A 14,939-nucleotide genomic window follows, 5' to 3' on the forward strand; every position below is an offset into this window, starting at 1 on the left:
CTCCACTCAAGGGGGAGGCGGCTCTTCCCCCTTTTTGTTGATTTTTGGCGTATTTTTGATATTAGGTTTGGTTTATGACCTTTTTGATGTAATCAGGGGCTGTACATGGGAAATTAGATGATATCTAAGGTCTTGTTAAAGCTCCAGAGAGCATAATAATGGATAATAAACCACCTATGGTTTATAGCTTGAGCAATATAAAAATTCTTACATAATTTGGTATACTGTTATTGGATGTGAAGGATTTAAATTGCTTAAACTTATCTTAGCAATTTCCTGTGAATGGTTTTATAGTTTAATCATGTTTCAGTGATATCAAATAAGCATGCTAATTTATATTTTTCAATTATGCTTATTAGGGAGTAATTGATGTTTGTATATATCATCTGTATTATCAATTATTGGATTCTGTGGAGTAATATCAAATAAGCATGTTAATTTACATAATTTTATTATGCTTATTCTAGATCAATTGATGCTTACATTTATTATCTGTATTATCAATTGTTGGATTTACAGATTATATGCACCGGTATGGGACGATGGCATGCTAGGGATGGATTAGCTCTAAACGCTAAGTCCTACCTACTCAAGAATAAAGGAATCGATTAACTATAAGGTTAAATCCTATGGATATGTCATGTTAAGGCAACGAACAGTTAAGTGGCACTACTTTAGTTTGGATGGATTTTAAATATAGAATTATGGTACCTCGATATGAGCTTAAGTCTTAGGATCGATGGTTAGGGATCGTATATGCATTGGGATGCATAGCTGGGTATAATGATTGGAGGTGTACCCTGTTAGGTCTAGGTACTCCTACCCACTTCAGATGCATTTTGCATGTTGCCTACTAGTCAGGTTGAAACCGGACTGTAGTTCAGTGAGAGTCCCTTAGTGTGGATATATATATGTACAGACTATATAGTTATTTTTGAGTTGGTTAGGATGTACATGCATATCAGGCCTTTGTTTAGATTATAGTAAAGTAGAACTTGCTCGTGGTCGTGACCTACTCTTATTTTTCAGGTGTTCATCAGTTCCAAGCTTAGAGCTTCTTCGTGCTGAGCAGAGACAGCCACTCATTCTTCCGACTACGTAGGATTTCTCTTCATGGTATAACTTTGGATTTTAATTCAGTTATTTATTATTCAGTTTGGGATTATTAGGGGTCCACTAGATGGATTCCCGAGTGGTTTAATTATTGGAGGTTTTGGATTATTGGATTTTAATTATTAAATTATAAGGATTTATATTTTAGGTTTCTTTCAGCTTTTATTATTTATTTCTTATTATTATTTTGTACTCCGTGTTCATTTATATACTTAATTATTTGGTATCCCTCGGATATGTGCTCAGATTTGATCTCCCGTGGCTCTAGAATCGAGGGGTATCACAGTTGGTATCAGAGCACTCCGGGTTCAAGTGTCTCTAGGATTCTATTTTATAAGACTTCCGCGTAGCGTATTCTCTTGTGTAGAGCTTAAGTTTAGCATTTATTGTATTCCATTACAGTCGTTTAAAATCGTACTAATGCCTGTTTTTCTGTGTTAACAGAATGGTTAACGCTAGGTGAAGACAGAATATACAAGGAAACAGAAGGTAAAGGTGGGCGGTACGTAGGCAGCAATATCTCCTACGGCGTCAGCAAATGGAGGAAGAGTAGTAAATACCTGGGTTTAAGGATGATGATGGTCAGTTTCAAGATAAACAGGAGGAAGTTCAGTAGATTCAGGATCAGGGAAGAGATCCAGAATATCCTCCTCATATCAATGACCTCATTACTTAGGCTATAGAAGCAGGGGTAACAACTGCACTTCCGAATCAACCACAGGTTCAGTAAGCACCTATACCATCACCACTGGTTCAGACTGATCCTTAGGAAAAGGCTAGGAGTTCTTTCACAAAGGGGAGCCCACCTGAGTTCACAGGCTCCACCGATGGGAAAGTAGCTCATCAATGGAAGAAGGATATCAAGTGACATCTTCGAATGGTTTTGTGCACGGAGGTTCAAAAACAGATGCTTGTTACCTTCAAGCTCGTCGAAGATGCACTACATTGCTGGAAGTCAGCTACCACTGCAGAGGAGAGGACTTCATTGACTTATGATCAGTTCAGTGCTCGCTTCAATGAGAAGTACTTTCCATATGCCGTCAAAACAGCTATGAAGACTGAGTTCCTTAATCTAGAGAAGGGGAACATGATGGTGGCAGAGTATGAGCAGCAGTTCACGTGCTTGTCACTTTTTGCACCAGAGGAGGTGGATATAGAGGAAAATAAACGTAATAGTTTTCGTTAAAGGACTTATGTGGTCTATTAAGTGAGCTATTACAGGTAGTCCAGCCTAGACTACTTATGCTCAGGCAGTAGACGCCGCTCTATAGCAGTATCAGTTGATCGTGGACTTCAGACAGGCTAGGGGTGAGAAGCGGGGTGATAGAGACTCTGTTAATTAGTCAGCTGAGAAAGGGAATGGTAATGGACACCGACAGAATGATAAGGGCAAATTATAGGGACAACAGTCTTGGAAGAAGCACAAGGGTGGTTTTGATGCTCACAAGACTAGGGCACTTGTTCAGAGGTAGCAGGATGAGGGACCACAGACAGGACATGGTCAACCACAGGCTAACTGACAGAGGTGGTCATTTAGCACTTTCTAGGGTAGTTGCTACACTTGTGGAGAATATGGTCATACTTCCAGGCAGTGTCCTAAAATAGGACAGGGACATAGTCAATATGTGCAGCAGGGACAGAGGGCGCCAGTACTTTTACCCGTTCCATTGATTTCACGGATTCAAGGACAAATATATCTAGCTTTACCAGAATAGCCATAGCCTTTGGGACAAGTACCGCTACACTTGCATTATGGTAGGGTGTATAACCCCATGCCATAGGATGTTCAGGCACCTCAAGCCGTTGAGGGTATGTTTTTTAATAATGGTTCACAGGGTCGTGTTTTATTTGATACGAGTGTTACAAACAAATTCATTTGTATCTAAATATTTTGTTACATTTGATAAGCGCCGAATATTGCATATTCAAGCTCCCTTACTTACATTAGTTAAATCCATTTTTTGTTTATATGTATATATTTTCTCCAGTTCTTTGTTTCTGTGCATTTTTTCAGGTTTGTCTGCAAAAAGGGAATAAAATGGAAGCTCAGAAGGCTTGTTGAAGAGCAAATCATTCCAGGCTTTTGCATTCGGAAATATCCAAGAGGAATTTGCTAAAACAAGTCTACGAAGTCCTTCTACAATGAAAAAAGGGTGAATGATTCTCAATAGGCCAAGGCTAAATCCATGTAGAAGAATTCAGAGCAGAAGAAGAAATGCATCAGAATGCATTTTCAAGTGCTCGGAGAACCTTCGAGCGCTCGAAATCAGGACAGAATGGTCCACGGCAATCTTCGAGCGCTCGAAACCCATTCTTCGAGCGCTCAAAAGAGCATGCAGATCCACTTGTGCCTTGATTCCCTCAACTTCGGATTTCCCTCTTTTATGAGTTGGTTGGAGATGTCTTTTGGTGGGAGTGGAGCCTTGTTTTGAGGAGGTTTGGTAGACATATTGCCTACAAAAGGGAGGGGGAACCATATATCAATTATCATATATATTTTACAAGATTTTCTAGAGGGAGAAAGGAGGAGAAGATGGAGTTTTTGTGGCTAGAAGGGGAGATCAAAAATGGGAGTGGCATCCAAGCTTCTTCCTTCCTCTAGTCCATCCATGGGTAACTAATTCTCCATCTAGGGAGCTGATGAAGCCCTCCCTTGTAAGCATGTTCTAGTGTAGATTTTATTTTGGGATAACAATGTATAATCTTTGGTCATTTCATGATTTAGAGCACCATACTTGTTGTATTGGATTATAATGTCTATAAATGATCATTTTGAGTTTACTATCTTGTCTTAGCTTGTTCTCTCTTTTGATCATATTGCTTACATTTTCATGGTGACAATGGAAATGAGATCATGAAATGGTTTTTAATGGCATGAGGTTGGAGAACCTTGATAGTCCATGGCTTAGGTTTTCCCTTTGATGGTCTATGCTTGATTCCTAACTTTATGTGCTTTTATCATTTAATTAAGAACTTAATAATCTTTGGCTTAGTGAGCATGTTGAAGACTATACCCTAGTTTAGGTAGTTTAAGCATGTGAACCTTTGATGGATTATTTTTGCTTATTGATTTAATGAACTTCTTGAGGATATTATAGCAACCAAGTGCTGCCGTGTATCATGACCATCATATATGTTGTTTTCCCCAAATTAATCTTAATCTAGCATATGTATAGGGTTGGGAGCGGATTCACTTCTATAGACTTCTCTAACTTGTATTTCTATCTCTTTTATTCCTTACACACTTTTGTTTTATGCAATTTACATTTTTAGTTTTAGTGATAATCCAAAAAATCCTCTATAAGCCCCCTTATCATTCTAAAAAGATTCTAGATACCTAGGTTGCCATAGACTAGCAGTCCCAGTGGTTCGACTTACCCGACCAATAGCCCTATTTTACAATGATTTATGCTATTGCAAATGGGTTGATTTATAATTGATAATCGATCCGTTGATCAATTTTTGGCGCCGTTGCCGGGGATCGAACCCGGGTCACCCGCGTGACAAGCGGGAATATTCACCACTATACTACAATTGGTCTAAACAGGAGAAAGACCGGTTCTTTTCCCAAGTTAAGCATTTCTTTTAGGAAGATCAGGAATTGTTCAAATATTGCCTGGACCAAATCATTCAGCGATGTATCCCCGAAACCAAAACCACAAGTATTCTAAATTTCTGCCATACTCTTGCTTGTGGAGGACACTTTAGTGCCAAAAAAACCACTGACAAAGTCCTTCAAAGCTGATTTTATTGGCCTTCCTTGTTTCGGGAAGCATACAATTTCTATAAATCATGTGAGCGATGTCAAAGGCTCGGATCCATGTCTCGAAGAGACATGATGCCCCTCACTCCCATCTTAATCATAAAAATTTTTGATGTGTGGAGGATCGACTTCATAGGACCATTTCCATCTTCCTATAGCTATGAGTACATCCTTGTAGTGGTGGATTATGTTTCCAAGTGGGTTGAAGCCGAAGCTACCAAAACCAATGATCATAAAGTAGTGATCAACTTCATTCAGTCCAATATTTTTAGTCATTTTGGTACGCCTCGAGCAATCATTAGTGACGGTGGATCTCATTTCCAAAATTGTTACCTTAAATCCGTCCTCTCAAAGTACTCTGTCCTTCATAAGGTTGCCACACCTTACCATCCTCAAACGAGTGGTCAAGTGGAAGTATCTAATTGGGAGATTAAGTACATCTTGGAAAAAATGGTTCGACCGGACTGCAAAGATTGGTTGTTAAGACTCAACAATGCACTTTGGGCTTACTGAATAGCTTACAAGACACCCATTGGTATGTCGCCATATCGGCTTGTCTTTGGAAAAGCTTGTCATCTCCCAGTCGAATTAGGGCATCGTGCTTATTGGGCCATAAAAAGGCTCAACTCTAATCTCAAACATGCCGGCTCTACTCGTGGTTTGCAACTAAATGAACTTGAGGAAATCCGCAATGATGCATACGAAAGTGCAAAAATTTACAAGGCAAAGACCAAAGCATTTCATGACAAACACATTGTCAACAAGTCTTTCGCCCTGGGCCAAAAAGTTTGGCTTTTTAATTCCCGCTTGAAACTCTTTCCCGGTAAACTCCGGTCAAGATGGGATGGTCCTTATCTCGTCAATACTATTTTTCCTCATGGCGTAATCGAGCTTCAAGATCCAGTTGATGGATCTCTATTCAAGGTTAATGGCTAACGGCTTAAGCCTTACATTGATGGCATAGTCCCAATCCGCAAAGTTGAGAAAGTCCTCTTGACGGACCCAATCTATGAGGATTAATGCTCCATGCTGTGCCCGGTTCGTCTAGCTATCAACATTAAATTTAGCAACCAAGGGAAGAAATTCTTTCTATTTCCATGCTTCCCTAATTTTTAATTGCCTGAGCCTTGAAATTTTCTGGGAAATGGCTAAGGCAAGCCAAAAACTTAATTTTTCTAGAACTATCTTAAATTGTGTTCCCACAATTCAGACTGGTTTTCTTAGACCTTCTTAACCCTTGTCTTCATTCCTGAAAGTTTTCAGCTCTATCCAGTAATTTCATCGGACCTTCGGAATCGTGCTCTTGTGCATAACCTCCTATTTTCAATGCACTCATTGATCATGGTTTCCCAAGTCCATCCGAGCATTTAAGTCCTACATTGGCATACTCTCTAACCTTGTTACCATTACCGTGTAGCAAAGATTGCAATCCAATTTTGCCCTGTAGTTCGAGTGCTTGAAGGTACCAAAATGCTCACTGCCAGGTTTTCGAGTGCTCGAAGCCTTTCCTTCGAGCACTCATAGATTGGATTTTTGCCTCTGCTGAATTTTTGAGCTCTCAAAGACCACCTTCGAGCGTTCGTGCGTTGCATCTGGGCCTCCATATCATTCCATCAGACACTCGATAGCTCAAAGAGCCTTCTTCGACCACTCGAAGTTTGTATCCCACGGTTTTAAAGCTTTCTGCCGAATTTTCGATCGCTCGAAGACCACCTTCGAGCACTCGAACTAATCCCTTCCCTTTAAAATCTGACTTTCCCTCTCCCATTTGTTTTAGTTACCTCACCCACTCCCTCCATCACCCCCACGACCTCCCTCCATCACTTCTCCTCCATAACTTCCCTAACTTTCCCTCTCCCCCATTCATGCACTACACTCCTATAAATACCCACCACATCCATCCTCTTTCCTCATTCCATCCATCCTTCTCCCCATCATCCTCTTAAGGTATGCTTCTTCATTCTTTTCCTTTAATTTTTTTTGTTTAATTGTTGTTATCATTTTGAGGAGTGTGGGCATGAAAATTTGGAGGTTTGGATGTTGATTCATGTTGTTGCTCTAGACTAAAGAGCATTTTTGTCCAAATTTTTTTGAGTTTTGTCATCCATTACTCTCACTCTCACCCTTCCTCTCTATTGGTGCCCACCAGGTGCTCGCTGAAATTCCCCATCCACGTCCGCCTCTCCAAATGTCTCGTGCTGGACCTTCTCTCCGTCCTAGGCCCTCTGTAGTGCCCCCACTGTTAATTGTGAGCAACCCCAAGAACCTTGGCTCACAAAAAAGATCAACTATGAGCTTCTATTTCCGCTCACGGATGTCTTTGCCACTTTTCCCACCACTTCTTGGGCTGTCGCGGAATTAGCTAACCGGCGCATTCAGCACATTTGCAAGCCCGTTGCAAAGATTGCCTATCCCCGTGCGGTGCGCCACTTCTACCAGAATCTCACTTGTCATAAAGGGCCGCTCATCTTTCTCACCACATCCATTGATGGTGTCCCTTATTCTTTTACCTTGGCTGACATTATGGAGGTCTCCGGCTGTCCTCTGGAGTGCCCCGATGATATTGTGAATCGTGAGAATCTTTCTTTATATGAGGAGTATGATAATTTAACTGTGGAGCAAGTTGTTGCCGCCATTTGCAACGTAGATGATCCTCATCGACCCCGGAACTATACACTACAATCCACCCTCCCTGAGCGCGTGTGGTTCTTTGACTCCGTGCTTAAGCACAATATCTGCCCCTTGGTGCACAGCACCGAGCGCCGAGGTCTGATGTTACAGACTTTGTATGCCTTGGACCAAGGCCAATGGATCTCTATTTCGGAGCTCATTTGGAGCCAATTTATGCGGTTCTGGGACGACTGCCTTAACGCCCAGCATCAACGAGCTCAAGCTTGGGCTTTTCCATTGCCTTTCTTCATCACCAAGCTTCTAAAGCACAAAGGCTTCATTGTTCCTCCCCATGAAGAAAGGGCAAAAAGATTCAAACTTTTACCATCCGACATTGCAACAATGTTCTTGGCTATTCTCTGCCCCATCGGCCCGCTGCTCCTCCATCTCCCCGCTCTCCATCTCCTCCTTTTTCTGAGGATGATCCCATGGCTGAGGATGCTGACTGGGAAGCGCCCCCTGTTGACTCTCAGTAGGACCATGCTTTTCTGCACGCTGGCATCGCCGGTATCCATGCTAGGATGGATCGTTTTGAGCATACCTTGGCGGACTACACTAGGACAGTCCAAGAGGACTACTTGCGTGCGGAGGAAGACCGTTGTGTTGCAGTTGAGGACCATCGTGTGGCACAGGATGAAAGGCGTGAAACTCAATCCCTCCTCAATGCCATCCTTGCCCGTTTCCCCCCTGGCCCGTAGCTAGTTGCTCGTTTGTGATTTGTCTTTTGTTTCACATGTTTATGTTTCTATTTTCTATTTCTATTCTAATTTTTGAACATGGGAATGTGTTACGCATTTGTTGATCTGGTTAGACATGATAGAATTTCAGCTCCTTTTGTAATCATGTCCACTTACTTTTGAATGAAAATTCCCTCTTTTCTTTTATTGTCTGTTAATTATTTTCTTTTAATGTTTCATTATTATTTCTGTCTTTTGTATTCCCATCTATTTTTCTTAGTGTTCCCTTACAGGTTGCACAATTCAAGTTTGGGGGCCTATTTTTGTTGGACTTCACATGGGAGCTTTTTGTCACCTCGCTATGCACTGTCCTCCTTTTCTTGGTATTTTTGTTTTTGTTATTCTCTTTAATTTTTAATAGATGTTAGTTGTTATCCCACATTGAGGACAATGTGCTATTCAAGTTTGGGGGTGCAATATAGCATTTTTGGTAGTACATTTTTGTAAGGCAATGCAATGATAGTGTAATTTAAAACTTGTCGGAGATGAACCTCATGTTTAATGCCTTGTGTATAGAAGAAATTATTGAGTTTTGAAAATAAAGAAAATTTGAAATGATCATGTGGATGCAATTTAGTCTGTATAAATGTTTCAATTAGATTCTCGTTGGATTTTATACTCTTTTATGCTTCACAATGCACAGATGCACACCAGAAACTTAACTGTGAGGCATGCAACTTGATTGACCTTGATCTTGACCTAGTTAATCTGATCTGATGAACTTAATAGATGGATACCTTTGGCATGATATAAAAAATAAAAAAAATAAAAAGAAGAAGAAGAAGAAGACTTAGGCACTGTATAGTCATTTAAAAAATATATAATAAACATGGTCCGTTGGAGTTCGTAGCCTTGCCAATTCGAGCTATTAAGCCCTAGGAGTGTTTCTACACTCAACACCCTAAAGCCATCTGGTTTGGGAGTTGTTAGCCTAATGCTTGCTACATGGGTTGGTTAGAAAGCTTAAGGGACTTCGGCATTGCACAACCATAATATGTATCATTTTGAGTTTTAATAAATTTTTAGCAAGCAACAAAAGTTGTATTGTAAATAAATTCATGCCTTAGTGACTTCATTTAAAAGGGAATTCGATGATGTGAAGACTTGTGTCTTGAAATTGGAAAGAGAACGTTAAAGCCACATGTTGGGAAATCCAGTTCACTTTCACTGAAGCTAGAGTTAATTTCTATTCAAGAGATAGCAATTGAGTTATTTATATAGACTATGATGCTGTTGCATAGATGTTTAAGCATGTTTAACCATTTATTTTTGTACCAAGGCTTCATATATGCAAAGTAGTCTGCCTAATGATCCCATCTCTAGTCTTTGTCTGTTTTAAGTTGTATTTGAGTTATGTATGTATTTCATTTTTCCATGGTTGATATTATTTTCTTTGGGAAGCAATCCAATAGTTGTCGTTAGCTGAGTTTTTCATTTTGGTTTTACTATGGGACTAGCAAAATGTAAGTTTGGGGGTGTGATAAGCGCCAAATATTGCATATTCAAGCGCCCTTACTTGCATTAGTTAAGTCCATTTTTGGTTTATATGAATATATTTTCTCCAGTTCTTTGTTTCTGTGCATTTTTTTAGGTTTGTCTGCAAAAAGGGAATAAAACCGCTCAGAAGGCTTGTTGAAGAGCAAATCATTCCCGGCTTTTGCATCCGGAAATCTCCAAGAGGAATCTGCTAAAACAAGTCTACGAAGTTCTTCTACAATGAAAAAGGGGTGAATGATTCTCAATAGGCCAAGGCTAAATCCATGTAGAAGAATTCAGAGCAGAAGAAGAAGAAAATGCATTCTGATGCATTTTTGAGCGCTCGGAGAACCTTCGAGTGCTCGAAATCAGGACAGAATGGTCCACGGCAATCTTTGAGCGCTCAAAACCCATTCTTAAAGCGCTCGAAGGAGCATGCAGACCCACTTGTGCCTTGATTCCCTCAACTTCAGATTTCCCTCTTTTATGAGTTGGTTGGAGATGTCTTTTGGTGGGAGTGGAGCTTTGTTTTGAGGAGGTTTAATAGACATATTGTCTACAAAAGGGAAGGGGAACCATATATCAATTATCACATATATTTTGCAAGATTTTCTAGAGGGAGAGAGGAGGAGAAGATAGAGTTTTTGTGGCCAGAAGGGGAGCTCAAAAATGGGAGTGGCATCCAAGCTTCTTCCTTCCTCTAGTCCATCCATGGGTAACTAATTCTCCATCTAGGGAGCTGATGAAGCCCTCCCTTGTAAGCATGTTTTAGTGTAGATTTTATTTTGGGATAACAATGTATAATCTTTGGTCATTTCATGATTTAGAGCACCATACTTGTTGTAATGGATTATAATGTCTATAAATGATCATTTTGAGTTTACTATCTTGTCTTAGCTTGTTCTCTCTTTTGATCAGATTGCTTGCATTTTCATGGTGACAATGGAAATGAGATTATAAAATGGTTTTTAATGGCATGAGGTTAGAGAACCTTGATAGTCCATGGCTTAGGTTTTCCCTTTGATGGTCTATGCTTGATTCCTAGCTTTATGTGCTTTCATCATTTAATTAAGAGCTTGATAATCTTTGGCTTAGTGAGCATGTTGAAGACTACACCCTAGTTTAGGTAGTTCAAGCATGTAAACCTTTGATGTATTATTTTTGCTTATTGATTTAATGAACTTCTTGAGGATATTATAGCAACCAAGTATTGCCATATATCATGACCATCATATATGTTGTTTTTCCCAAATTAATCTTAATCTAGCATGTATACAGGGTTGGGAGCGGATTCACTTCCCTAGTTTTCTCTAACTTGTATTTCTATTTCTTTTATTCCTTGCACACTTTTGTTTTATGCAATTTACATTCTTAGTTTTAGTGACAATCCAATAAATCCTCTATAAACCCCCTTATCATTCTAAAAAGATTCTAGATACCTAGGTTGCTATAGACTAGCAGTCCCAGTGGTTCGGCTTACCCAACCAGTAACCCTATTTTACAATGATTTGTGCTATTGCAAATGGGTTGATTTATAATTGATAATCGATCCGTTGATCAACATTCTTTGGGATGACGACACGGGTATGCGATAGACCTCATAGTATTTCTACACCTTTAGGCAATACTGCCATTCTACATGAGAGTGATTGCGCCGGTGACACTAGATATTGGTAGACTCAGATTTCTAGCCAATCTATTGGTCCTGGACTTGCACACTTATGATGTGATACTTGGGATGGATTGGTTATCTCATTACTATGCCCAAGTTAACTGTTATGATAGGTATGTTGTTTTTACTATACCTAGTTAGGATATGTACATCATCGTTATGCCATGTTCTAACAGGGTTGTTAGCATTTATTTGTTCTATGTGGAGGAGAAAACGGAGGAGGAGATTACTATGCTATTGGATAGCATACCAATTGTATAGGAATTTCTGGATGTTTTTCAAGAGATTCCAGGATTCCCACCTAGTCGAGAGATAGACTTTGTGATCACTTAGCTCTAGGTACTACGCCTATTGTTAGAGCACTGTACAGGATGGCACTAGTGGAGATGCGAGAACTAAGGGATCAGATTCAGCAATTACTCAGCCAGGGTTTTATTTGTAAGAGTACTTCACCATAGGGAGCGCTAGTTTTGTTTGTGAAGAAGAAGGATGGTTCACTTCGCCTGTATATAGATTACAGGGAGTTGAACAAGGTTACTGTACATAATAAGTATCCTTTACCCAGAATTGATGATCTTTTGGATCAGTTGAAGGGAGTTACGTACTTCTCTAAGATTGATCTACGTTCTGGATATCATCAACTTCAGGTTAGGGAGTAGGATGTTCATAGGACAGCGTTTCTTACTAGATATGGTTCTTATGAGTTTCGTGTCATATCTTTCGGATTGACTAATGCACCAGCATTCTTTATGGATTTAATGAACAAAGTCTTTAGGGCTTACTTAGATCAATTTGTCATCGTCTTCATTGATGATATTTTGATTTATTCTAAGTCGGAGGATAATCATGCTAGACATCTTCGCATAGTGTTGCAGATGTTTTAGGAACACCAGTTATATGCCAAGTTTAAGAAGTGTGAATTTTGGCAGCAGGAAGTGAAGTTTCTGGGTCACATAGTGTCAGAAAGGCAAATAGCAATAGATTCAACCTAGGTTTCAGTAGTGGTAGAGTGGGGACAGCCTACTTCACCTATAAAGATTCGGAGTTTCCTCGGATTGGCAGGATATTATCGTAGGTTCATTAAGGGTTCTCAAAGATAGTAAGACCACTTTCTCACCTAACAAAGAAGGGGGTACGATTTGTATGGGATGAACACTGTCAGAAAGCTTTTAATAAACAAAAGAGCAAGTTGACTTCAGCACCGGTTCTGTCTACTCCACAGAGCGGGATAGAGTACTTTGTCTACATAGATGCTTCTTTGCAAGGTCTTGGGTGTGTTTTGATGCAGGAAGAACGACCAATTTCGTATGGGTCTCGGAAGCTTAAGCTTCATGAGTTTAATTATCCAACACATGATTTGGAGTTGGTAGCTGTGGTCTTTACCTTACGCATTTAGAGGCATTATCTATTGGGAGAGTCCTTTAGATTATTTAGTGAACACAAGAGTTTGTAGTATTTATTCACTCAATTGGAGTTGAATATGAGACAGCGTTGATGGTTAGAGCTTGTGAAAGTTTATCATTTCTCTATACAATACCATCCAGGGAAAGCAAATGTGGTGGAAGATGCACTCAGTCACCGACCCTATGCGAGTCTTTTTGCTTTATTCACCACTGAGTGGAATGCTTTGAAGATAGTTGATGAGTTGTCTGATACTTTTATGGCTTGCATGGTAGTTACACCTTCTATCATTCATAAGGTTTTGACTGCACAACTCACGGATCAGCAGTGCATTGATAAAGTTGCAGAGACAGCTTCTAGGGAGGTTCCATTTTACTACGTTGGGATTAATGGAGGTTTGAGGTACAAAAGGCAATTAGTAGTACCTTCTGTTGACGATTTAAGGAAGGATGTGGTGACTGAGACTTATCATTCTGAGTTTTTTGTTTATCCTGGAGGAGACAAAATGTATCAGGATATGAAGCGGCAATTTTGGTGGGTAAGTATGAAAAAGGACATTGTTATTTTTGTCTCTCAGTGTAGTACTTGTCAGATAGTCAAGATTAATCATCAGAGGGCGCCAGGAGCTCTACAACTACTACCTATACCAGAGTGGAAGTGGGAGAACATTTCTATAGATTTTTTGGAGGGATTGCCTAATTCATTTAAGGATCACAATTTCATGTAGGTCATCGTTGATAGGTTGACTAAGTCAGCTCATTTATTGCCTATTTGTACTAACTTCACATCGGAGCAGTTGGCAAGACTTTACATTACAGAGGTTGTGAAGTTGCATGGCATTCTGTTATCTATTATATCAGACAGGGATTCGAGCTTTGTGTCAGGGTTTTGGAAGAGTTTTCAGTAGGCTTTGGGTATAGAGTTGCATCTTAGAACTGCTTATCATCCTCAGACTGATGGACAGACCGAGAGGGTTAATCAGATCATGGAGGATATGCTGCGTTCTTGTGTTCTGGATTTTAAGGGTCACTAGGAGAATTATTTGCCACTTGTGGAGTTTACATATAATAATAGCTTCCAGAAGAATATTAGCATGGCACCATTTGAGGTATTGTACGGCTGACCATGTCGATCTCCTCTTTGTTGGATGGAGGTTGGAAAGAGTAGATTTTTGGGTCCTGAATTTATCAAGGACACTTCTGAAAAGATTGCTCTTATTATGGATCGCATGCGTACTGCCCAGAGTAGGTAGAAGAGTTATGTCGATTGTCATACTCGTGCATTAGAGTTTTAGGTTGGGGATCAGGTTTAACTCAAAGTATCTCCTATGAAAAGAGTAATGTGTTTCAGGAAGAAAGGGAAGTTGTCACCGCGATTTATTGGTCCATTCATGATTATGGATAGAATTGGAGCTGTGGCTTATCGGTTAGCACTTCCGGACCATTTGGATCGTGTACAAAATGTGTTTTATGTTTCCATATTGTTGAAATTTCTACGAGACGAGGATCGCTACCAGTATATCGATGTTGGGGAGATTGAGTTGCAGCCGGAAGCAACATATGTGGAGCCACCGTGTCGTATTGTCGACCATCGGGATAAATTCTTCGCAATAAGGTTATCCCTTTAGTGCATGTCCAGTGCAGTCACCATAATGAGGCTAAGTCTACTTGGGAATGGGAGGGTGTCATTAGCTCTCAGTTTCCTAAAATTATGGAAGAAGGTAAGAGTGAATTCCGAGGACGGAATTCCTTTTCTTAGGGGGGAAGAATGTAATACCCCTAATTTTAAAAGGATAATCTTGGTGTTTTGTCTAATGGTTTTATGGCATTTTTATTTGATTAGTTACTTAATTGCTTAATTGTTTAATTATTATTTGTTTAATTAAATTATGTGCTTATATGGCATTTTATTAATTGTTTAATTTGTTTAAGTGACATTGTAGGTTTAAATTGATTTATTTGTCTATTTAAAATCTTGTAATTGTGTAGACTTAAATTAAGTGTTAAATTAAATGTTAAGTTAAATTGATTTATTTCTTTTCCGTCTCCTCACATGATTAGAATTAGGGTAAAGTAATTGGCCTACAAATATACTTGTTAAGTCTATT

Source organism: Cornus florida, unplaced genomic scaffold (genome assembly GCF_030987335.1).
Source record: "Cornus florida cultivar Cherokee Brave unplaced genomic scaffold, ASM3098733v1 CherokeeBrave_3.0.0_Hap2_Chr01, whole genome shotgun sequence".
Classification (NCBI taxonomy): Eukaryota; Viridiplantae; Streptophyta; class Magnoliopsida; order Cornales; family Cornaceae; genus Cornus; species Cornus florida.